The sequence below is a fragment of the Ranitomeya imitator genome, chromosome 5 (genome assembly GCF_032444005.1).
Source record: "Ranitomeya imitator isolate aRanImi1 chromosome 5, aRanImi1.pri, whole genome shotgun sequence".
In the NCBI taxonomy this organism is placed as follows: Eukaryota; Metazoa; Chordata; class Amphibia; order Anura; family Dendrobatidae; genus Ranitomeya; species Ranitomeya imitator.
This window is the reverse complement of record NC_091286.1, coordinates 714,539,559-714,564,651: the sequence shown is the minus strand read 5'-3', so window position 1 is coordinate 714,564,651 and position 25,093 is coordinate 714,539,559. Positions and strand designations below refer to the sequence as shown.

The window sequence follows — 25,093 nt, the reverse complement described above, 5'->3', positions numbered from 1 at the left end:
GAAGAATCAACAAGTGGAACACAATTGTGAAGTTGAACGAAATTTATTGGTTATTTTAAATTTATGTGGAAATACAAAAACTGAAAAGTGGGGCGTGCGATGTTATTCGGCCCCTTTACTTTCAGTGCAGAAGTTTATGATGGATCTCTGAACGATCCAATGGTGTCCTAATTGACTAAAGATGATAAATATAATCCACCTGTGTGTGATCAGTATAAATGCACCTGCTCTGTGATAGGCATGGGCGGACAACCGCACAGGGGCCCAGAGCGGGAGGGGGCCCCCAACGGGCATACAAAGCAGTGAATGTGAATGACAGCCGGCGGTAGTGTTACTACTTACAGGAGAAGCAGGGGGGCCCGCTCTGCTGCACGCATGTGATATAACAGTTAAACGGGCTCCCTCCTCACCTGCTAGCATATATTATGCTGCTGTCCAGCTGGCTGTCACTGCTGTGGTCTGCGGTGAGGTGAAGGGTAGCAGACGCTGGACCAGGAAGAGAGGAGTCACTGAAGCTTGCTCAGGACCTGTGATGAGGTCACAGGAGGGGAGGAGTCAGGACTCACATGACCAGGGGCCTCCGTGTATTGCAGGACTCTGCTGTGCTGTCATGGTGCTAGACGGTAAGCTTATGTGTAATGTCAGGAGTTGTTTACAGTGTGGATGTACCAGAGCCGTGTGTGTGTGTACGAGGTGTACAGAGTGGAGCCGTGTATCAGGTGTACAGAGAGGAGCAATGTGTGTGTGTATGAGGTGTACGGAGCGGAGCCGTGTGTGTATCAGGTGTACAGAGCGGAGCCGTGTGTGTGTATGAGGTGTACGGAGCGGAGCCGTGTGTGTGTATGAGGTGTACGGAGCGGAGCCGTGTGTGTATGAGGTGTACGGAGCGGAGCCGTGTGTGTGTATGAGGTGTACAGAGCGGAGCCGTGTGTGTGTATGAGGTGTACAGAGCGGAGCCGTGTGTGTGTATGAGGTGTACGGAGCGGAGCCGTGTGTGTGTATGAGGTGTACGGAGCGGAGCCGTGTGTGTGTATGAGGTGTACGAAGCGGAGCCGTGTGTGTGTATGAGGTGTACGGAGCGGAGCCGTGTGTGTGTATGAGGTGTACAGAGCGGAGCCGTGTGTGTGTATGAGGTGTACAGAGCGGAGCCGTGTGTGTGTATGAGGTGTACGGAGCGGAGCCGTGTGTGTGTATGAGGTGTACGGAGCGGAGCCGTGTGTGTGTATGAGGTGTACGGAGCGGAGCCGTGTGTGTATCAGGTGTACAGAGCGGAGCCGTGTGTGTGTATGAGGTGTACGGAGCGGAACCGTGTGTGTATGAGGTGTACGGAGCGGAGCCGTGTGTGTGTATGAGGTGTACGGAGCGGAGCCGTGTGTGTATCAGGTGTACAGAGCGGAGCCGTGTGTGTGTATGAGGTGTACGGAGCGGAGCCGTGTGTGTGTATCAGGTGTACAGAGCGGAGCCGTGTGTGTGTATGAGGTGTACGGAGTGGAGCCGTGTGTGTGTATGAGGTGTACGGAGCGGAGCCGTGTGTGTGTATGAGGTGTACAGAGTGGAGCCGTGTGTGTGTATGAGGTGTACGAAGTGGAGCCGTGTGTGTATGAGGTGTATGGAGCGCAGCCGTGTGTGTGTGTGTATGAGGTGTACGGAGCAGAGCCGTGTGTGTGTGTATTAGGTGTGCGGAGTGGAACCGTGTGTATGAATGAGGTGTACGGAGTGGAGCTGCGTGTGTGTATGAGGTATACGGAGTGGAGCCGTGTGTGTATGAGCTGTACGGAGTGGAGCCGTGTGTGTATGAGGTGTACGGAGCGGAGCCGTGTGTGTATGAGGTGTACAGAGCGGAGCCGTGTGTGTGTATGAGGTGTACGGAGCGGAGCCGTGTGTGTATGAGGTGTGCAGAGCGGAACCGTGTGTGTGAATGAGGTGTACGGAGTGGAGCCGCGTGTGTATGAGGTCTACGAAGCGGAGCCGTGTGTGCGTATGAGGTGTACGGAGCGAAGCTGTGTGTGTGTATAAGGTGTCCGAAGCGGAGCCATGTGTGTGAATGAGGTGTACGGAGCAGAGCCATGTGTGTATGAGTAAATATGTGTGGCCATTATACAGTATGTAGTATCATGTGTGGCCATTATACAGTATGCAGCATCATGTGTGGCCAGTATACAGTATGCAGCATCATGTGTGGCCATTATACAGTATGGAGCATTATGTGTGGCCATTATACAGTATGGAACATCATGTGAATGTGGCCATTATACAGTATGGAGCATTATGTGTGGCCATTATACAGTATGGAGCACTATGTGGCCATTATACAGTATGGAGCATCGTGTCTGGCCATTATACAGTATGGAGCATCATGTGTTGCCATTATACAATATGGAGCATCATGTGCGGTCATTATACAGTATGCAGCATCATGTGAGTGTGGCCATTATACAGTATGGAGCATTATGTGTGGCCATTATACAGTATGGAGCATCATGTGTGGCCATTATACAGTATGGAGCATGTGTGGCCATTATACAGTATGGAGCATCATGTGTGGCCATTATACAGTATGGAGCATTATGTGTGGCCATTATACATTATGGAGCATCATGTGAGTGTGGCCATTATACAGTATGGAGCATTATGTGTGGCCATTATACAGTATGGAGCATCATGTGTGGCCATTATACAGTATGGAGCAGGTGTGGCCATTATACAGTATGGAGCATCATGTGTGGCCATTATACAGTATGGAGCATCATGTGTGGCCATTATACAGTATGGAGCATTATGTGTGGCCATTATACAGTATGGAGCATTATGTGTGGCCATTATACAGTATGGAACATCATGTGAATGTGGCCATTATACAATATGGAGCATTATGTGTGGCCATTATACAGTATGGAGCACTGTGTGGCCATTATACAGTATGGAGCATCGTGTCTGGCCATTATACAGTATGGAGCATCATGTGTTGCCATTATACAATATGGAGCATCATGTGCGGTCATTATACAGTATGCAGCATCATGTGAGTGTGGCCATTATACAGTATGGAGCATTATGTGTGGCCATTATACAGTATGGAGCATTATGTGTGGCCATTATACAGTATGGAGCATCATGCCTCTGTACAAATCCCTAGTTAGACCGCACATGGAGTACTGTGTCCAGTTTTGGGCACCGGTGCTCAGGAAGGATATAATGGAACTAGAGAGAGTACAAAGGAGGGCAACAAAATTAATAAAGGGGATGGGAGAACTACAATACCCAGATAGATTAGCGAAATTAGGATTATTTAGTCTAGAAAAAAGACGACTGAGGGGCGATCTAATAACCATGTATAAGTATATAAGGGGACAATACAAATATCTCGCTGAGGATCTGTTTATACCAAGGAAGGTGACGGGCACAAGGGGGCATTCTTTGCGTCTGGAGGAGAGAAGGTTTTTCCACCAACATAGAAGAGGATTCTTTACTGTTAGGGCAGTGAGAATCTGGAATTGCTTGCCTGAGGAGGTGGTGATGGCGAACTCAGTCGAGGGGTTCAAGAGAGGCCTGGATGTCTTCCTGGAGCAGAACAATATTGTATCATACAATTATTAGGTTCTGTAGAAGGACGTAGATCTGGGGATTTATTATGATGGAATATTGGCTGAACTGGATGGACAAATGTCTTTTTTCGGCCTTACTAACTATGTTACTATGTATGTTACTATGTTACTATGTGAATGTGGCCATTATACAGTATGGAGCATCATGTGTGGCCATTATACAGTATGGAGCATCATGTGTGGCCATTATACAGTATGGAGCATCATGTGGGGCCATCATACAGCATGTAGCATCATGTGTGGCCATTATACAGTATGTAGCATCATGTGTGGCCATTATACAGTATGGAACATCATGTGTGGCCATTATACAGTATGGAGCATCATGTGCAGTCATTATACAGTATTGAGTATCATGTGTGGCCATTATACAGTATGGAGCATCATGTGCAGTCATTATACAGTATTGAGTATCATGTGTGGCCATTATACAGTATTGAGCATCATGTGTGGCCATTATACAGTATGGAGCATCATGTGTGGCCATTATACAGTATGGAGCATCATGTGTGGCCATTATACAGTACTAGATTGTGGCCCGATTCTAACGCATCGGGTATTCTAGAATATGCATGTCCCCGTAGTATATGGACAATGATGATTCCAGAATTCGCGGCAGACTGTGCCCATCGCTGATTGGTCGAGGCAACCTTTAGGACATCATCGTCGCCATGGCAACCATTATGACATCTACGTCGATACTGTGCCCGTTGCTGATTGGTCGAGGCTTGGCGGCCTCGACCAATCAGACGCGGGATATCTACATCCTTTATGACATCATCGTCGCTGTGCCCGTCGCTAATTGGTCGAGGCCTGGCGGCCTCGACCAATCAGAGACGCGGGATTTCCAGGACAGACAGACAGACGGAAAAACCCTTAGGCAATTATATATATAGATGGAGCATCATGTGTGGCCATTATACAGTATGGAGCAGGTGTGGCCATTATACAGTATGGAGCATCATGTGTGGCCATTATACAGTATGGAGGATCATGTGTGGCCATTATACAGTATGGAGCATCATGTGTGGTCATTATACAGTATGGAGCATCATGTGTGGCCATTATACAGTATGCAGCATCATGTGAGTGTGGCCATTATACAGTATGAAGCATTGTGTGTGGCCATTATACAGTATGGAGCATCATGTGTGGCCATTATACAGTATGGAGCATCATGTGTGGTCATTATACAGTATGGAGCATCATGTGTGGCCATTATACAGTATGGAGCATCATATGTGGCCATTATACAGTATGGAGCATCATGTGTGGCCATTATACAGTATGGAGCATCATGTGTGGCCATTATACAGTATGGAGCATCATGTGTGGTCATTATACAGTATGCAGCATCATGTGAGTGTGGCCATTATACAGTATGGAGCATTATGTGTGGCCATTATACAGTATGGAGCATTATGTGTGGCCATTATACAGTATGGAGCATCATGTGAATGTGGCCATTATACAGTATGGAGCATTATGTGTGGCCATTATACAGTATGGAGCACTGTGTGGCCATTATACGGTATGGAGCATTATGTGTGGCCATTATACAGTATGGAGCACTGTGTGGCCATTATACAGTATGGAGCATCATGTGTGGTCATTTGTTGTGAATTCCGCTCTTGGGCTCCCTCCGGTGGTTGTAAGTGGCACTTTTGTGAGTTCTGCTCTTGGGCTCCCTCTTGTGGTTTCTAGTTGTATGGCTGCTCCTTGGAGTTAGCTGTCATCAGCTGCCTCCACTTATCGTCTCTTCTGCTCGGCTATTTAGGTCTGGCTCTATCTTCAGCCAGTGCCACTTGTAAATGGTTCCTGGTTGGATTCACATCTCTTTGGAGTTCCCTGTTATCCTGACCAGTTCAGCTAAGCTAAGTTTTTGCTTGCCATTTTCTGTCCATATATTGTGGACTTATCCATTCTGTGCTTTCTATGTTTGTCCAGCTTATCAGTGTGAATTAATTCTGTCTTGCTGGAAGCTCTGGGAGGCAGATTTGCCCTCCACACCTTTAGTCAGGTATGGAGATTTTTTGTAAACTCTGCGTGGATTTTTGTAGTGTTTTATACTGACCGCACAGTATTCCATCCTGTCCTATCTATCAAGCTAGACTGGCCTCCTGTGCTCATCCTGGTTTCATTCTGTGTATGTCTTTTCCCTTTCCACTCACAGTCATTATCTGTGGGGGGCTAATCTATCCTTTGGGGATTTTCTCTGAGGCAAGATAGCTTTCCTGCTTCTATCTTTAGGGGTAGTTAGCTCTTAGGCTGTGACGAGATGCCTAGGGAGAGTTAGGAGCATCCCACGGCTACTTCTAGTGTTGTGTTGAGCTTAGGGACTGCGGTCAGTACAGATACCACTTCCTTCAGAGCTTGTTCCATGTTGCTCCTAGACCACCGTATCATAACAGTCATTATACAGTATGGAGCATCATGTGTGGCCATTATACAATATGGAGCACTGTGTGGCCATATTTTTTTGTTTATAATTACTGTTTATGAAACAGTGTGATCAGCAATGCTAAATGGCTGTGGTTCGGATGTGGATATGGGTGTGACTAGTTGTGGTCAGAGGCGTGGCTTAAAATTTGCCGCTGCACGCGCCGCAAACTTTATCCCTCTTTCCCCTCTTCAAAAGTTGGGAGGTATGGATTAACTGCGTCCCTACTTGTATATGTTTGAGGAAAAGGTGTGTGTAAATGGGTGTGGCTTACAAAATGGGTGTGGTTTTCCTACACACAAACACAGAACCTGTTAAAAATTTGAATCCCAGCCCTGCCTATATGTTTACATAACTTTGTTGCGCTATTGGGGGAAGGGGGGGGGGGGGGGGCGGGAAGATTTCTTGCACAGGGCCCTCTGCAGTCTGTGTCCGCCCCTGGACTCTCAGGGTTCTGTTTGAAGCACAGAGAGCATCATGAAGACCAAAGAACACAACAGGCAGGTCCGTGATACTGTTGTAGAGAAGTTTAACCCCTTAGTGACAGAGCCAATTTGGTACTTAATGACCGAGCCAATTTTTACAATTCTGACCACTGTCACTTTATGAGGTTATAACTCTGGAACGCTTCAACGGATCCCGCTGATTCGGAGACTGTTTTTTCGTGACATATTGTACTTCATGTTAGTGGTAACATTTCTTCGATATTACTTGCGATTATTTATGAAAAAAACGGAAATATGGCGAAAATTTTTAAAATTTTGCAATTTTCAAACTTTGTATTTTTATGCCCTTAAATCAGAGAGATATGTCACGAAAAATAGTTAATAAATAACATTTCCCACACGTCTACTTTACATCAGCACAATTTTGGAAACAAAATTTTTTTTTGTTAGGGAGTTATAAGGGTTAAAAGTTGACCAGCAATTTCTCATTTTTACAACACCATTTTTTTTAGGGACCACATCACATTTGAAGTCCTTTTGAGGGGTCTATATGATAGAAAATACCAAGTGTGACACCATTCTAAAAACTGCACCCCTCAAAGTTCTCAAAACCACATTCAAGAAGTTTATTAACCCTTTACGTGCTTCACAGGAACTGAAACAATGTGGAAGGAAAAAAAATGAACATTTAACTTTTTATTTGCAAACATTTTAATTCAGAACCCTTTTTTTTTAAATTTTCACATGTGTAAAAACAGAAATGTAACCATAAATTTTGTTATGCAATTTCTCCTGAATACGCCAATACCCCATATGTGAGGGTAAACCACTGTTTGGGCGCACCGCAGAACTTGGAAGTGAAGGAGCGCCGTTTGACTTTTTCAATGCAGAATTGGCTGGAATTGAGATCGGACGCCATGTCGCGTTTGGAGAGCCCCTGATGTGCCTAAACAGTGGAAACTCCCCACAAGTGACACCATTTTGGAAACTAGACCCCTTAACCCCTTCCCGACCCATGACGCCACGTAGGCGTCATGAAAGTCGGTGCCAATCCGACCCATGACGCCTATGTGGCGTCATGGAAAGATCGCGTCCCTGCAGATCCGGTGAAAGAGTTAACTCCCATTTCACCCGATCTGCAGGGACAGGGGGAGTGGTACTTTAACTTTATGCTGCAGCCTTCCTATCGGACGCATCGGTGGACTCTGTCAGAATGGCGGCCAGAGCGGCAGGACTATCCAACGCGGCTCGCAGGGCCTTGTGGCTGAAATGCTGGTCAGGTGACATTCAGTCTAGAACCAAGCTCTGCGCCATTCCGTGCGAAGGACAATACCTCTTTGGTCCAACTCTGGACGAGTTGTTGGAAAAAGCAGGGGATGACAAAAAGAAATTCCCCAGTCTATATTCATCTTACCGCCGGCCCTTCAATCGAAGGAGATTTGGTCGCGGGAAAAAACGCGGGTCCTCTCCCACTAGAGAAAGTTTCAGATGGGAAGACAGACGCGGTAGAGGTACGGGCTATATGTTTCGCCGTTCCTCAAAGGATCAGAAAAAACCGGACCAATGACTAGCGATCCCTGTGGGGGGTAGACTGTCAGCATTCTCTTCAGCTTGGCTGGACATTACAAACAGTAAATGGGTCGGAGGCATCATTACTGAAGGTCTAAAACTGGACTTCAATCACTGGCCTCGTGAAAAATTTAAATTAACCCCTTTACGTTCCTCCCCCCTTGAGCAAGCAGCCCTGGAAGCAGAGGTTATCAACTTATGTTCCAAGAACGTGCTGATTGAAATTCCGGAATCAGAAAGAGGAAGGGGATTTTATTCTCCTCTTTTTCTGATTAAGAAACCAGACGGATCCTTTAGAACGATCATTAATCTCAGATGTCTTAATGAGTTCCTGGTCAATGAATCATTTAAAATGGAAACAATCAATTCAGCAATAAAAATGTTGTTTAATCACTGTTTCATGGTAGTTGTAGATCTAAAAGACGCATACTATCATGTTCCAATACATGAACACTTCCAGAGATTCCTGAGAGTAGCTGTGTCAATGGGGGGCCAGATTCGCCATTTCCAGTTCAGAGCTCTTCCCTTCGGCTTATCAGCAGCTCCTAGGGTGTTTACAAAGTTAGTGGCCGAAGTCATGGCACACTTACGAGAGTCTGACATCCTAATTATTCCCTACTTGGATGACTTTCTTATAGTAGGGAGCTCTGAAGACCATTGCCGTTCTCAGCTAGAAACAGCCACATCCAAACTTGAGCATCTGGGGTGGATCGTAAATTATGAAAAATCTCGTTTACAGCCCCAGAAAATACAAAGATTTTTGGGACTATTGTTAAACTCAGAATCCCAACAGTGTTGTCTTCCACCCGACAAGTTGTTACATATCCAACAACAGGTGTCTAGGGCAATTGATAAGCCATCCATGACCCTTAGACAGGCTATGTCACTATTGGGTTCTTTAACCTCTTGCATTCCCGCCGTCCGTTGGGCCCAGTTCCACACCAGACCATTACAATCCGAGGTGCTGGTTAATGATAGAATCTTACAGGGGTCCCTGCAGGATCAGATTACCTTAGGTCCAAAAGCACTCACTTCTCTTAGGTGGTGGCTAGACAGTAAAAACTTATCGGCGGGAGTTCCCTGGGTGTCACAGGTAACACGTGTGGTAACTACAGACGCTAGCCCTACGGGTTGGGGAGCACACATGGATGACATGATGGTTCAGGGTCTATGGTCCCCTCCCCTAACATCAGCCTCCTCCAACCAGAAAGAGTTAATGGCAGTAGAGCTTTCAGTGAAAAAATTCCTCATATATCTACAGGGTCATCATGTGAAGATCCTATCGGACAACCAGGTGGCGGTCGCATACATAAATCATCAGGGTGGAACTCATTCCGAGTCACTGATGAGAGTGGCGGATCGTGTGTTCCAGACAGCAGAAAATCACTTCTTATCCCTAACTGCTCTACACATAAGAGGAAAAGAAAACATCAAAGCGGACTTTCTAAGCCGCAACACCTTGAGACAAGGGGAATGGTCCCTAAACAATTACGTGTTCGATCAGATCGTCCACAAATGGGGACATCCAGAAGTAGACTCATTTGCTACCAGGGACGACCGGAAGACAACAAAATTTTGTTCCCTAAATCCCAGAGAAAATCCTCTGTCGGTAGACGCTTTTCTGATCAGATGGGATTTTCAACTGGCATATGCGTTTCCTCCACTAGGCCTGATACCCTTAGTAGTCAGGAAGATAAGAGAAGATCGAGCCAGAGTTATATTGATTGCCCCATTCTGGCCCAGAAGGGCCTGGTTCACTTAGCTCAGGATCATGTCAGTGGAGGACCCCTGGGTACTTCCGGACATTCCAGATCTGCTCTACCAGGGGCCGATCAGCCATCCTCAAGTAAAGAATCTCCATTTAACGGCATGGATTTTGAAAGGGCGTTACTAAAAAGCAAAGGGTTCTCCCCGAGTCTAATTGAGACCCTTATGAAAAGTAGAAAGCAGATAACCACAACAATCTACGCTAGGACCTGGCGGAAATTTCTGGCCTCTTCTGATTTTAATTTAGAAGAGGGATTACCTATTAAACAAATCTTAGAATTTCTGCAAAAAGGCCTAGAGCTAGATCTATGCACTAGTACTCTAAGGGTACAGGTCTCGGCCCTAGGGGCTCTATTTTCATGTAACATCGCCAATAATTATTGGATCTCAAGGTTCATTAAAGCTTCTATTAGATCTAGACCCATACATAAAGATAGATCTATGCCTTGGGATCTCAACCTAGTCCTGTCAGCATTGACTAGAGAGCCGTTTGAACCATTACATTCAGCTTCAATTAAGGCCCTATCTCTTAAGACAGCCTTTCTTGTGGCAATTACATCTGCTCGTAGAGTTGGAGACATACAAGCGCTCTCCAGGGTATCCCCTTATACAGACTTTCTGCCGGATAGAGTAGTCCTCAGACCGGACCCAGCCTATTTACCGAAAGTGTCATCACAGTTTCACAGGACACAGGAGATAGTTTTACCATCCTTCCTTCCCAATCCTTCCAACCCTAAGGAAGAGCTACTCCATACATTAGACGTTAGGAGATGCCTGCTAGAATACATCTCTATTACTGACACATGGAAGAAAGATGATGCGTTGTTTTTATCTTTCCAAAACCCTAGAAAGGGACTTAGGGTATCAAAGTACACACTAGCAAAGTGGATTAGGGAGGCTATCTCTTTGGCTTACACTGCAGGTGGGGGTCCGGCTCCGCAGAATCTGAGGGCGCATTCCACCAGGGCCATGGCTACATCCTGGGCGGAAAAGTCTGGAGTATCAATCGACCAGATATGTAAGGCGGCCACATGGTCATCCCCGTCCACCTTCTTTAAGCACTATAGGTTGGATTTGGGGGCTTCCTCTGATCTCACATTCGGGTTAAGGGTGCTACAGGCCATAGTCCCTCCCTAAGGAAGCTTACATCTCTGTAATTCTCTCATCGTGCTGTCATGGGAGTCCGAGTAAAGCATTAAGCTACTTACTGGTAGCGGCATTTCTCGGAGGCCCATGACAGCACCCTTAGTTCCCTCCCTATTCACTGGGGGTTGCACTCCTTATAAATGTATATATTTTACAATACGATACCAGTCCCAATAGATGTCTGATATTTTGTATATAATCTGTATATAGTGTATATTTTTGTGTACCACTAACCGCGGTAGTCCTCTCAAGACTCTGAAATACAACTGAGGCAAGGGAGAGGTACCGCCCTTTTGTATCTGTAGGTTTCCTGTTCCTAATGGGCGGATCCCCTCTCTCGTCGTGCTGTCATGGGCCTCCGAGAAATGCCGCTACCAGTAAGTAGCTTAATGCTTTTTCCGCAGCATGTGTACAGCGATTTTTGTTTCCCATAGGTCTACATTGAACTGTAAACTCATGGGAAACTGCTGCGGATCTGCAGCGTTTTCCGCAGTGTGCACATACCTTTAGAATTAGGCTATGTGCACACGGTGCGGATTTGGCTGCGGATCCGCAGCGGATTGGCAGCAGTGTTCCATCAGGTTTACAGTACCATGTAAACATAAGAAAAACCAAATCCGCTGTGCCCATGGTGCAGAAAATACCGCGCGGAAACGCTACATTGTATTTTCCGCAGCATGTCAATTCTTTGTGCGGATTCCGCGGCGTTTTACACCTGTTCCTCAATAGGAATCCGCAGGTGAAATCCGCACAAAAAACACTGGAAATCCGCGGAAAATCCGCAGGTAAAACGCAGTGCCTTTTACCCGCGGATTTTTCAAAAATGGTGCGGAAATATCTCACACGAATCCGCAACGTGGGCACATAGCCTTAGGGTTAGGGTTGGAATTAGGGTTGTGATTAGGGTTATGGCTACAGTTGGGGTTAGGGGTGTGTTGGGGTTAGTGTTGGAGGTAGAATTGAGGGGTTACCACTGTTTAGGCACATCAGGGGTCTCCAAACGCAACATGGCGCCACCATTGATTCCAGCCAATCTCGTATTCAAACCACGTGTGCCCAAACAGTGGTTTACCCCCACATATGGGGTACCAGCATACTCAGGACAAACTGCGCAACAATTACTGGGGTCCAATTTCTCCTGTTACCCTTGTGAATCTAAAAAAATGCTTGCTAAAACATCATTTTTGAGGAAAGAAAAATGATTTTTTATTTTCACGGCTCTGCGTTGTAAACGTCTGTGAAGCACTTGGGGGTTCAAAGTGCTCACCACATATCTAGATAAGTTCCTTGGGGGGTCTAGTTTCTAAAATGTGGTCACTTGTGGGGGGTTTCTACTGTTTAGGCACACCAGAGGCTCTGCAAACGCAATGTGACGCCCGCAGACCATTCCATCAAAGTCTGCATTTCAAAAGTCACTACTTCCCTTCTGAGCCCCGACGTGTGCCCAAACAGTGGTTTACCCCCACACATGGGGTATCAGCGTACTCAGGAGAAACTGGACAACAACTTTTGGGGTCAAATTTCTCCTGTTACCCTTGGGAAAATAAAAAATTGCAGGCTAAAAGATCATTTTTGAGAAAATAATTTTTTTATTTTATTTTCATGGCTCTGCGTTATAAACTTCTGTGAAGCACTTGGGGGTTCAAAGTCCTCACCACACATCTAGATTAGTTCCTTTGGGGGTCTAGTTTCCAAAATGGGGTCATTTCTGGGGGATCTCCAATGTTTAGGCACACAGGGGCTCTCCAAACGTGACATGGTGTCCGCTAATGATTGGAGCTAATTTTCCATTTAAAAAGCCAAATGGCGTGCCATCCCTTCCGAGCCCTGCCGTGCGCCCAAACAGTGGTTTACCCCCACATATGGGGTATCAGCGTACTCAGGACAAACTGGACAACAATATTTGGGGTCCAATTTCTCCTATTATCCTTGGCAAAATAGGAAATTCCAGGCTAAAAAATCATTTTTGAGGAAAGAAAAATTATTTTTTATTTTCATGGCTCTGCGTTATAAACTTCTGTGAAGCACCTGGGGGTTTAAAGTGCTCAATATGCATCTAGATAAGTTCCTTGGGGGGGTCTAGTTTCCAAAATGGGGTCACTTGTGGGGGAGCGCCAATGTTTAGGCACACAGGGGCTCTCCAAACGCGACATGGTGTCCGCTAACAATTGGAGCTAATTTTCCATTCAAAAAGTCAAATGGCGCGCCTTCCCTTCCGAGCCCTGCCGAGTGCCCAAACAGTGGTTTACCCCCACATATGAGGTATCGGCGTACTCGGGAGAAATTGCCCAACAAATTTTATGATCCATTTTATCCTACTGCCCACGTGAAAATGAAAAAATTGAGGCGAAAACAATTTTTTTGTGAAAAAAAAGTACTTTTTCATTTTTACGGATCAATTTGTGAAGCACCTGAGGATTTAAAGTGCTCACTATGCATCTAGATAAGTTCCTTGGGGGGTCTAGTTTCCAAAATGGGGTCACTTGTGGGGGAGCTCCAATTTTTAGGCACACGGGTGCTCTCCAAACGTGACATGGTGTCCGCTAAAGAGTGGAGTCAATTTTTGATTCAAAAAGTCAAATGGCGCTCCTTCCCTTCCAAGCCCTGCCGTGCGCCCAATCAGTGGTTTACCCCCACATATGAGGTATCAGCGTACTCAGGACAAATTGGACAACAACTTTCGTGGTTCAGTTTCTCCTTTTACCATTGGGAAAATAAAAAAATTGTTGCTAAAAGATAATTTTTGTGACTAAAAAGTTAAATGTTCATTTTTTCCTTCCATGTTGCTTCTGCTGCTGTGAAGCACCTGAAGGGTTAATAAACTTCTTGAATGTGGTTTTGAGTACCTTGAGGGGTGCAGTTTTTAGAATGGTGTCACTTTTGGGTATTTTCAGCCATATAGACCCCTCAAACTGACTTCAAATGTGAGGTGGTCCCTAAAAAAAATGGTTTTGTAAATTTCGTTGTAAAAATGAGAAATCGCTGGTCAAATTTTAACCCTTATAACTTCCTAACAAAAAAAATTTTGTTTCCAAAATTGTGCTCATGTAAAGTAGACATGTGGGAAATGTTATTTATTAACTATTTTGTGTCACATATCTCTCTGGTTTAACAGAATAAAAATTCAAAATGTGAAAATTGCGAAATTTTCGCCAAATTTCCGTTTTTATCACAAATAAACGCAGAATTTATTGACCTAAATTTACCACTAACATGAAGCCCAATATGTCACGAAAAAACAATCTCAGAACCGCTAGGATCCGTTGAAGCGTTCCTGAGTTATTACCTCATAAAGGGACACTGGTCAGAATTGCAAAAAACGGCAAGGTCTTTAAGGTCAAAATAGGCTGGGTCATGAAGGGGTTAAGGAACTTATCTAGATGTGTGGCGAGCACTTTGAACCCCCCTTGTGCTTCACAGACGTTTATAACGTAGAGCCGTGAAAAAAAAAAAAAAAAAAAAAAAAAAAAAATCGCATTTTTTCTACAAAAATGATCTTTTTGCCCCCAAATTTTTATTTTCACAAGGGTAACAGGAGAAATTAGACCACAAAAGTTGTTGTGCGATTTCTCCTGAGTACGTCGATACCCAATATGTGGGGGTAAACCACTGTTTGGGCGCACCACAGAGCTTGGAAGAGAAGGAGTGCCGTTTTACTTTTTCAATATAGAATTGTCTGGAATTGAGATCGGACGCCATGTCGCGTTTGGAGAGCCCCTGATGTGCCTAAATAGTAGAAATCCCCCACAAGTGACCCCATTTTGGAAACTAGACCCCCCATGGAACTTATCTAGATGTGTGGTGAGAACTTTGAATGCCCAAGTGCTTCACAGAAGTTTAGAATGCAGAGTCGTGAAAATAAAAAATAAAATTTTTTTCCACAAAAAAAGATATTGTAGCCCCCAAGTTTTTATTTTCACAAGGGTAACAAGAGAAATTGGACCCCAAAAGTTGTTGTGCAATTTATCCTGAGTACGCTGATGCCCCATATGTGGGGGTAAACCACTGTTTGGGCGCACAGCAGAGCTCGGAAGGGAAGGAGCGCCGTTTTGGAATGCAGACTTAGATAGAATGGTCTGTGGGCATTATGTTGCGTTTGCAGCGCCCCTGATGTAACTAAACTGTAGTAACCCCCCCACAAGTGACCCCGTTTTGGAAACTAGACCCCCCAAGGAACTTATCTAGATGTGTGGTGAGAACTTTGAATGCCCAAGTGCTTCACAGAAGTTTAGAATGCAGAGTCATAAAAATAAAAAATATTTTTTTTTCCACAAAAAAGATTTTGTAGCCCCCAAGTTTTTATTTTCACAAGGGTAACAGGAGAAATTGGACCCCAGAAGTTGTTGTCCAATTTATCCCGAGTACGCTGATGCCCCATATGTGGGGGTAACCCACTGTTTGGGCGCACGGCAGAGCTCAGAAGGGAGGGAGCACCATTTGACTTTTTGAGCGCAAAATTGGCTGTCGTGTTTGGAGACCCCCTGATGTACCTAAACAGTGGAAACCCCCCAATTCTAGCTCCAACCCTAACCCCAACACACCCCTAACCCTAATCCATAATCCTAATCACTAACCCTAACGATAATCACAACCCTTACCCCAAAACAACCCTAATGTCAACCCTAACCCTAATCAAAACCCTAAATCCAACACACCCCTAATCACAACCCTAACCTTAACCCTAATCCCAAACCTAACCCTAATCCCAAGCGTAACCCTAATACCAACCCTAACCCTAATCCCAACTCTAACCCTAACCTTAGCCCCAACCCTAGCCCTAACTTTAGCCCCAACCCTAAGGCTACTTTCACACTTGCATTGTTTGGCATCCGTTGCAATCCGTCGTTTTGGACAAGAAACGGATCCTGCAAATGTGCCCGCAGGATGCGTTTTTTGCCCATAGACTTGTATTGCCGACGGATCGTGACGGATGGCCACACGACGCGTCCGTCGTGCACTGGATCAGTGTTTTGGCGGACCATCAGCACAAAAAAAGTTCAATGTAACGTTTTTTTGTATGTCGCATCCGCCATTTCTGACCGCGCATGCGTGGCCATAAATCCGCCCTTCTCCCCAGGACATAGATTGGGCAGCGGATGCGTTGAAAAACTACATCCGCTGCCCACGTTGTGCACAATTTTCACAACGTGCGTCGGTATGTCGGGCCGATGCATTTCCCACGGCCCCGTACCGACGTAAGTGTGAAAGAAGCCTAACCCTAAATTTAGCACCATCCCTAACCCTAAATTTAGCCCCAACCCTAAGCCTAACCCTAGCCCTAACCCTAATTTTAGCCCCAACTGCTCTTCTCCTGCCGGCCGGCAGATGGAGACAGATGGCGGGCGCACTGCGCATGCGCCCGCCATTTTCTTTTCCCCAGAAGATGCCGGCGGCCAGGAGGAGCAGCAGGAGGACCCAGGGACACCGGTAAGTATGATAGGGTCCCCGAATCCCCCTATTTCTCCTTCCTCTGATGTGCGATCACATCAGAGGACAGAGAATTACACTTTGCTTTTTTTTTGCGGTCGCCGGTAAACAGTTAATTACCGGCGATGGCAAAACAAGGGTCGGTAAAACCGACCCTGATCATGCTCTTTGGGGGTCTCGGCTACCCCTGGTAGCCGAGACCCCAAAGATTCTCCCGGGGCCGGCCGGCGGGCGCACTGCGCATGCGCCCCCCATTTTGAAGATGGCGGCGCCCATCGGGAGCCACGAGGAGCACCGGGGTAGACAGGTGAGTATCGGGGGGCGATCGGGGACCCCATTTCTCTGTCCTCTGATGTGCGATCACATTGGAGGACAGAGAAATTAAAAAGAAATCGCGTTTTTTTTTTTTGTTTTTTTTTTTGCGATCGCCGGTAAACTGTTAATTACCGGCAATCGCAAAAGCGGGGTCGGTAAAAAAACCCCCGAATCATGTTCTCTGGGGTCTCGGCTACCCCCGGCAGCCGAGACCCCGGAGAAAATCCGACTCTGGGGGGCGCTATTTACTTTTTCCACAGCGCCGTTAATTAACGGCGCTGTGGTTTAAGTACCCTTAGCGGCCGCCGTTAAAAGGCGTATCGGCGCTCACTAAGGGGTTAAAGCCGGATTTGGATACAAAATGATTTCCAAAACTTTAACCCCTTAGTGACGGAGCCAAATTTTTTAAATCTGACCAGTGTCACTTTATGTGGTAATAACTGCAACGCTTCAACAAATCCCAGTGATTTGGAGATTGTTTTTTCATGACACATTATACTTTATGGTAATGGTAAATTTAGGTCGATATGTTTTGTGTTTATTTATAAAAAAATATCAAAAATTTTAGAAAAATGTTTAAAAAATTAGCAATTTAAATAGTTTGAATGATTATCCCTTTAGTCCAGATGGTCATACCACAGCAAAACATTAATAAATAACATTTCCCACATGTCGGCTTTACATCAGTACATTTTTAAAATGTTCTTTTATTTTCTTAGCATTTTAGGAGGTTTAAAAATGTAGCAGCAATTTTTCATTTTTTCAAGGAAATTTACAACATTTATTTTTTTAGGGACTTATCCATGTTTGAAGTGACTTTAGGGGTCTCATATTGGGAAACCCCCAAACGTGATACCATTTTAAAAACAGCACCCCCAGACATATTGAAAACTGCAGTCAGGTAGTTTATTAACCCTTCAGGTGCTTTACAGGAATTAATGCAAAGTGGTATGACAGAAATGAAAATGTGTATTTTTACCACCTAAATGTCGGTAACTTCTGAACAGGTTACAACAGCCGTCACACTCTAAGGCCACTATTTGGTCAGGAATTGCCATCGCAAACATCAGGACCACACAATCATGATCTGAGGGCACCGATTGGGATAAAGAGGAAGCCCCCACACTCTGTTAACCATTTATAATGATGTAGTCACTATTGACAGCAGCATCTAAGGGGTTAAACAGATATGTACGGTGCCAACACTGATCGTGGCTGATATAGCAAGTTGTCAGCTATAGTGGACAGCCGACAGCTGCTGGATTGTCACCTGTATGGGGAGGCTATTCTCTTATATCTCAGGTCAGTTAGAAGACGTATTGGCTGTCATTAAGGGGTTAAACATCCCAAGGAGCACTGTGCAGCGATCATATTGAAATGGAAGGAGCATCATACCACCTCAAATCTACCAAGACCCGGCCGTCCCTCTAATCTTTCATCTCAAACAAGGAGAAGACTGATCAGAGATGCAGCCAAGAGGCCCATGATTCCTCTGGATGAACTGCAGAGATCTACAGCTGAGGTGGGACAGTCTGTCCATAGGACAACAATCAGTCGTACACTGCACAAATCTGACCTTTATGGAAGAGTGGCAAGAAGAAACCCATTTCTCAAAGATATCCATAAACAACAAGCCACCTGGGAGACACCAAACATGTGGAAGAACGTGCTCTGGTCAGATAAAACCAAAATCGAACTTTTTGGCAACAATGCCAAACGATATGTTTGGCGTAAAGGCAACACAGCTCATCACCCTGAACACACCATCCCCACTGTCAAACATGGTGGTGGCAGCTTTTCTTCAGCAGGGACAGGGAAGATGGTTAAAATTGAAGGGAAGATGGATGGAGCCAAATAAGGACCATTCTTGAAGAAAACCTGTTGGAGTCTGCAAAAGACCTGAGACTGGGACGGAGATTGGTCTTCCAACAAGACAATGATCCCAAACAAAGAAAAATCTACAATGGAATGGTTCACAAATAAACGTATCCAGGTGTTAGAATGGCCAAGTCACAGTCCAGACCTGAATCCAATCGAGAATCTGTGGAAAGAGCTAAAAACTGCTGTTCACAAACGATCTCCATCAAACCTCACTGAGCGCGAGATGTTTGCCAAGGAAGAATGGGCGAGAATTTCAGTCTCTCGATGTACAAAACTGATAGAGACATACCCCACGACACTTGCAGCTGTAATCGCAAAAATTTCAAATAACCAATAAATTTCGTTCAACCTCACAACTGTGTTCCACTTGTTGCTGATTCTTCACCAAAAATTTACATTTGGTATCTTTATGTTTGAAGCCTGATATGTGGGAAAAGGTTGAAAAGTTCCAGGGGGCCGAATACTTTCACAAGGCGCTGTAACTGTTCAGAATGTTCCAAGAGAAGAAAGTCTCAGCAGCGTTCCTGGAGAAGATCATGACAGTAGAGATAACTGTTCAGGATGTTGCAAGAGAGGAATATCTCAGTTTACTGCAGAAGATAATGACAGTAGAAATATAGAAATGACTTTTCAGAATTTTCCAAGAGAAACCGCTTTCAATGTGCCTGCAGAAGAAGAGAAATGGAAGCAAGTGACCCAAAGAAGCAGGAGGATGAGGAGGCAGGCAGCACTCATAACGCTGAAGAACCAAAACCAGGCTGTCACTCAGGACAAGTATGACGATGTACAGTACAGACCAATAGTTTGGACACTTCATTTAAAGATTTTTCTGTATTTTCATGACTATGAAAATTGTAAATTCACACTAAAGGCATCAAACTATGAATTAACACATGTGGAATTATATACTTAACAAAAAAGTGTGAAACAACAGAAATTATGTCTTATATTCTAGGTTCTTCAAAGTAGCCACCTTTTGCTTTGATGACTGCTTTGCACACTCTTGGCATTCTCTTGATGAGCTACAAGAGGTAGTCACCGGGAATGGTCTTCCAACAATCTTGAAGGAGTTCCCATGATGCTTAGCACTTGTTGTCCCTCTTGCCTTCACTCTGCGTTCCAGCTCACCCCAAACCATCTCGATTGGATTCAGGTCTGGTGACTGTGGAGGCAAGGTCATCTGGTATAGCACCCCATTATTATGGAAATTTGGTTTGGATAAATCTATCCCTGTGTGTGCTGCGGCCGTTCCCAATAAGACTGAGTATTTTGAGCGCTCATCAAGAATGGACTGTACACCATTGTGACAGAAAAACATTCCATCAATACTCAGTCTTATTGGGAACGGCCGCTGCACACACAGGGATAGATTTATCCAAACCAAATTTCCATAACATTTGGCGCCAAACGTGGGGCGCCAGATGTTATGGAAATTTGGATTGGATAAGTCTATCCCTGTGTTTGCTGCGGCCGTTCCCAATAAGACTGAGTATTTTGAGCGCTAATCAAGAATGGACTGTACACCATTGGTGACAGAAAAACATTCCATCAAGTTGCCCCAGTGCGGGTATCACTCAAGCCAGGCACTCCATATCCTCGTAAGGCCCAGTATCCCTTGTCCATCGCCTAGAATCAAGCCGTCTCAGACCAATTGAAGGTGTTCCTGGAAATAGGGGTCGTTATCCCCTGCACGTCTCCTTGCAATACCACGCTTTTCCCGGTCAAGAAAAAGACTGTAAAAGGAGAGCCAGCCAAGTTCAGAATGGTACATAACCTAAGAGCTGTGAATGACGCCACGGTGTATGAAACTCCAATTGTGCCGAATCTGCACACTCTGCTCTCAAATGTGCCTGCCACAGCAAAAGTGTTCACAGTGACCGACCTGGCTAATGTTTTCTTCACTGTTCCCCTTCACCCGGATGACCAGTACCCATTTGCCTTAACGCACCAGGGGGCACAGCACACATGGACAGTGATGCCACAGCGGGCCCAGGAACAGCCCTTCACAGTTCACCAAAGCAATGTCCACAGTCCTCACCAGTCTACTCCCAATCTCAAGGGGGATACAGATATGGACCATCAGATCAAAATTCTGATGCTCCACCGACTAAGCTATCTAGGCATGATACCTTCCACAAGGATCTGGATTTGCTCCGGACGGATGACTATGATTGCTTCAGCATCATGCAACAGGAAACAGCAGGACTACCTAAGGTGGCAGAAGAGCCACTGACCAACCCAGAGTTGATCCTCTATGTGGATGGCTCCAGATTTGCAGATGATGAAGGAAGTTTCCACACGTGATGTGCAGTGACCAGCAATCAGAAGATCCTGTGGTCCAGAAGTCTGCAGCCTAGTCTGTCAGTCCAGGAAGCAGAACTGATAGCGCTGACGAAGGCCTACCAGACGGCAGAAGACAAAACTGCGAACATATACACCGATTCAAGGTACTCGCATGGCATAGCACACGACTTTGGACCCATCTGGGCTGCAAGGGACTTCATCACAGCAAGCGGAACAGCCGTGAAGCATCATGGAGCCATCAAGGACCTGCTGGACGCACTCCAAATCCCCAAAATGGTGGCAGTACTAAAAGTCAAAGCACATGGAAAATTGAACACAGTAGAGGCACGGGGTAATAACATGCCGGATATGGCAGCCAAAGAAGCAGCCAAAGGAAGACAATATGGAGAAGTGGGAGAGGTCGTAGAGCCGGACGGCTACTACATGACGACTGAAGACAAGAAACCTGACCAAATGACGTCCTGGGATCAGTTCAAAAAGCTGCAGGAGCAAGCCCAAGAAGGAATGCTGGATGTGGAAGGTAGCAACACATTAAGAAGGAAGGGTATACCCAATGGACTACAAACCCTGTTTACCCTGAAGCATGTACCCTATGGTGGTCCAGTGGGCACATGGGCCCACATACAGATCAAAGACACAGATGAATGATCTGATTGCTGCTTACTGTTCGCTCCAGGGATCTCCACCCTAACAGCCAAGTTCACTAGCAGCAGTTTGACCTGCGGCAAATGCAACCCTGGAAGAATGGAGAAAGTTCCCACACATCACTGTGCCAGACCACGCCCCTGCAGAGATTGGAGCCTCAATCCAGATGCCGCCAAGTGGAGGATTCGAATATGCTCTTGTGGTCATGGACGTGTTCTCAGGATGGCCAGAAGTTTTGCCAGTGAGGAACCAGTCAGCAAAGACTATGGCAAAGAAGCTACTCTTGGAGATGAGATATGCAGATAAGGGGTCCCAGAAGTGATAAAGAGTGACCAGGGACCCGTATTCACAGCAAATCTCACACGGGAGATCTGGTCAGCAGTACGGTCAGATTTAGGCCTACGTACTCCCCACAATCTCCAGAGTAGCGAGAAAGTAGAAAGACTGAATGGGACACTTAAGAACAGGATGTTGAAAGTTGCCCAAGAGACAAACAAACCATGGCATGAGACACTCCCAATCACACTACTTAGTGTAAGGCACACTTCTAGAGGCCCAGAAAAGCTGTCACCATATGAAGTTTTGTTTGGGTCTAGTCCCAGGTTAGTGGTATTCTTCCCCTCAGCAGCTGACTATGCAATATGATACTTTGTCTGCTTATGTAATAAAACTCACCAAGAAACTTGCTAATATCCATTCTCGAGTTTTTTTTCTTCATTGCCAGACCCAGATTGAGTGTCCGGTACGCACTCCTTGAAGCCAGGAGACTGGGTGTTGGTCAAAAAGGTTTGATGCTCCTTTCCAAGTGCTGCTGACGACACCAACCTCTGTCAAGCTGGAGACAAGACCCACTTGGATCCACGCATCGCATTGCAAGAAAGCTCCATTACCAGAGGATGACACCCAAGCCAGAATGATGTTGTGGATGCCCTGCCTGACTGAATAGCGTGTTACAGAACCACTCAGCACTCAGAATATGTTGTGCAGTTATATGCATGTATAATAGGTTCCATGTGAGATGCATCAGCCCACAGGCTGCGCCCCTGGGCAGAGGGGACAAGATATCCCCCTTCTGTCCTCCCCCACCTTTGTAATTCCCACAGTAAATATCGGCAGGCTCCGGCCCCCTGCGGCTAGTGTAATGTATGTCTGGCCTGCCCTCTGTATCTGTGTGATATATTTTGTGTCCTGTGAGTAAAGTGTTGTCAGACTGGAAATACATGGAGAAGCAGTGATATTTTATATGCTCCCAGGTAACCAAGGAATTCCAGCCAGCGTCCTTCATTCAGACTCCAGCCAAAGCAGAGTGGACCTCCTGAAACACGGGGTGGTACTGAAAGAGGTACCCAGCTTGGTAGACCCCGTTACACTGGTGGCAGACAGCGGGATATGATACCCCTTTTACAGGAGGAAAGGAATGAATGGAAAACAACTACCAGAAGTTAAAGAGGACTACATTAAAAGATCTGGTGGAAGCCCGAGGGTTGATCGCCAGCAACTAAACAAAAGCGGATTTGATAGCAGCCATCATGGAACACGACAGTGCAGCGCCCCCCAATGTGAACGTGGAGGACACTGAATTCCAGAGGGAGGTAAAGAACAGACTGGTGTTCTATGGCCTAAACCCTGCAGTAGAGATCATACGAGAAGTGATGGCTGATGTGCGTACTGATCTGAAGGAAAAGTGTTGTGAATTATGTGGCAGAGCTCCCTCCTGTGGTCACAAGTGGTACTTCGGCTGATTCTCTCTGTGAGCTTCTGTTGGTGGAGGGAAGTGGTACTGCGGCTTCTGAGTTTCCTCCCTCAGGTGATTTGGTGAGGTCGTTAGGTGCTTCTCTACTTAACTCCACCTAATGCTTTGATCCTGGCTTCCTGTCAATGTTCCAGTGTTGGACTTGTTTTTCCCTGGATCATTCCTGTGGCCTGCTGCTCTGCATAGCTAAGTTCTTCTTTGCTATTTGTTTGCTATTTTTTCTGTCCAGCTTGTCTAATTTGTTGCTGGAAGCTCTGGGACTCAAAGGGTGTACCTCCGTGCCGTTAGTTCGGTACGGAGGGTCTTTTTGCCCCCTTTGCGTGGTTTTCTTTAGGGTTTTGTGTAGACCGCAAAGTTACCTTTTCTATCCTCGATCTGTTAAGAAAGTCGGGCCTCACTTTCCTGAATCTATTTCATCTCTACGTTTGTCTTTTGATCTTAACTCACAGTCATTATATGTGGGGGGCTGCCTTTTCCTTTGGGGTATTTCTCTGAGGCAAGGTAGGCTTATTTTCTATCTTCAGGCTAGTTCGTTTCTCAGGCTGTGCCGAGTTGCATAGGCAGAGTTAGGCGCAATCCACGGCTGCCTCTAGTGTTGTTTGGAGAGGATTAGGGATTGCGGTCTGCAGAGTTCCCACGTCTCAGAGCTCATTCTATGATTTTGGATAGATGGCAGAGCGGACCAGGATAGAGCTGGCCAAGATGGAGTTGGCAGAGCGGAGAGAGGAGAGTCAGCGAGCAGGGGAAGCTCTGGCCTCCGACCAGGTACCTTCAACAGCAAGCCACATAAAGATCCAGTATGATGCCTTCCGACAGTTGGGGGAGGCAGAGGAAGACATTGATGGCTTTCTGCAGGACTTTGAGCGGCAGTGTGTCCTTCATCAAGTGAAGCCGGAGGAACGGGTTCAGATTCTGGCTAGCCAGCTGACAGGCAGGGCAGCGGACGCCTATCGCACGGTACCTGATGAGGACTGTATGGACTATGAGCGGATCAAAGAAGTGACACCAGAGGCATACCACCAAAAGTTCTGCGGACTTATAAAATGAGTAATCGATACCCACGCTGATTGGGCCTGTAAATTACGGCGTCACTGCTACAGTGGGTACAAGGGAGCCAAGCAACCACTAAGGAGGACGTCCTCCAGCTCGTCTTGTTAGAACGATTCTTTAATGGACTAACCCCCAAGACACAGGAATGGCTTCGGGACAGGCGGCCAATGACTCTTGAGGAAGCCGCTCGTCTGGCCGATGAACATCATGATGCCAGGAGGCCTCAGTTGTCCGGATCAAAGATGGTCATTAGGGGTCCGCCCATGGACCTGGAGGGCCCCAAACCACCGAAGATTGTAGGGGGACTAGCTAGAAACCCGGCCTACCACAGTTCCCCTGGGGCGTGATGCCACACCTGCCGTCAGCTGGGCCACCTGCAAAGACAATGTCCCAACCGGACTCCGCATGCCCAGTGGCCAAAGGCGGGAACAGCTACCTTCCGCCGGGCCGCTGTACACTGCTACCAAGGCGAAGCTGACCCGGCATTGGGGGCTACGACTAACCAAGGTGTGGAAGAGATGGAGGAAGTGCTGCATGAAGTAGACCCCGTGCAGGCAGCCCGGGCAGATAATCGACAACAGCATCGACAGGTCGTGTGGGTTAATGGGAAACGTATGCAGGAACTAAGAGATTCAGGGGCAACTTTGACCCTTGTGAAGCCTCATCTCATCCGGGACCAAGAGAAGACGGACCGGATAGTGGCAGTCCGTGTAGCAGGGGGAGCCATACATCGACTGCCCACTGC

At 46.2% G+C, this 25,093-nt stretch overlaps 1 protein-coding gene across 3 annotated transcripts in view; it reads right to left on the bottom strand.

Moving 5' to 3' along the window:
• Nucleotides 1-25,093, bottom strand: part of TRMT12 (tRNA methyltransferase 12 homolog) — a 137,093-nt gene that overhangs the window by 35,188 nt on the left and 76,812 nt on the right. The gene's annotated exons all lie outside the window — the stretch shown is intronic.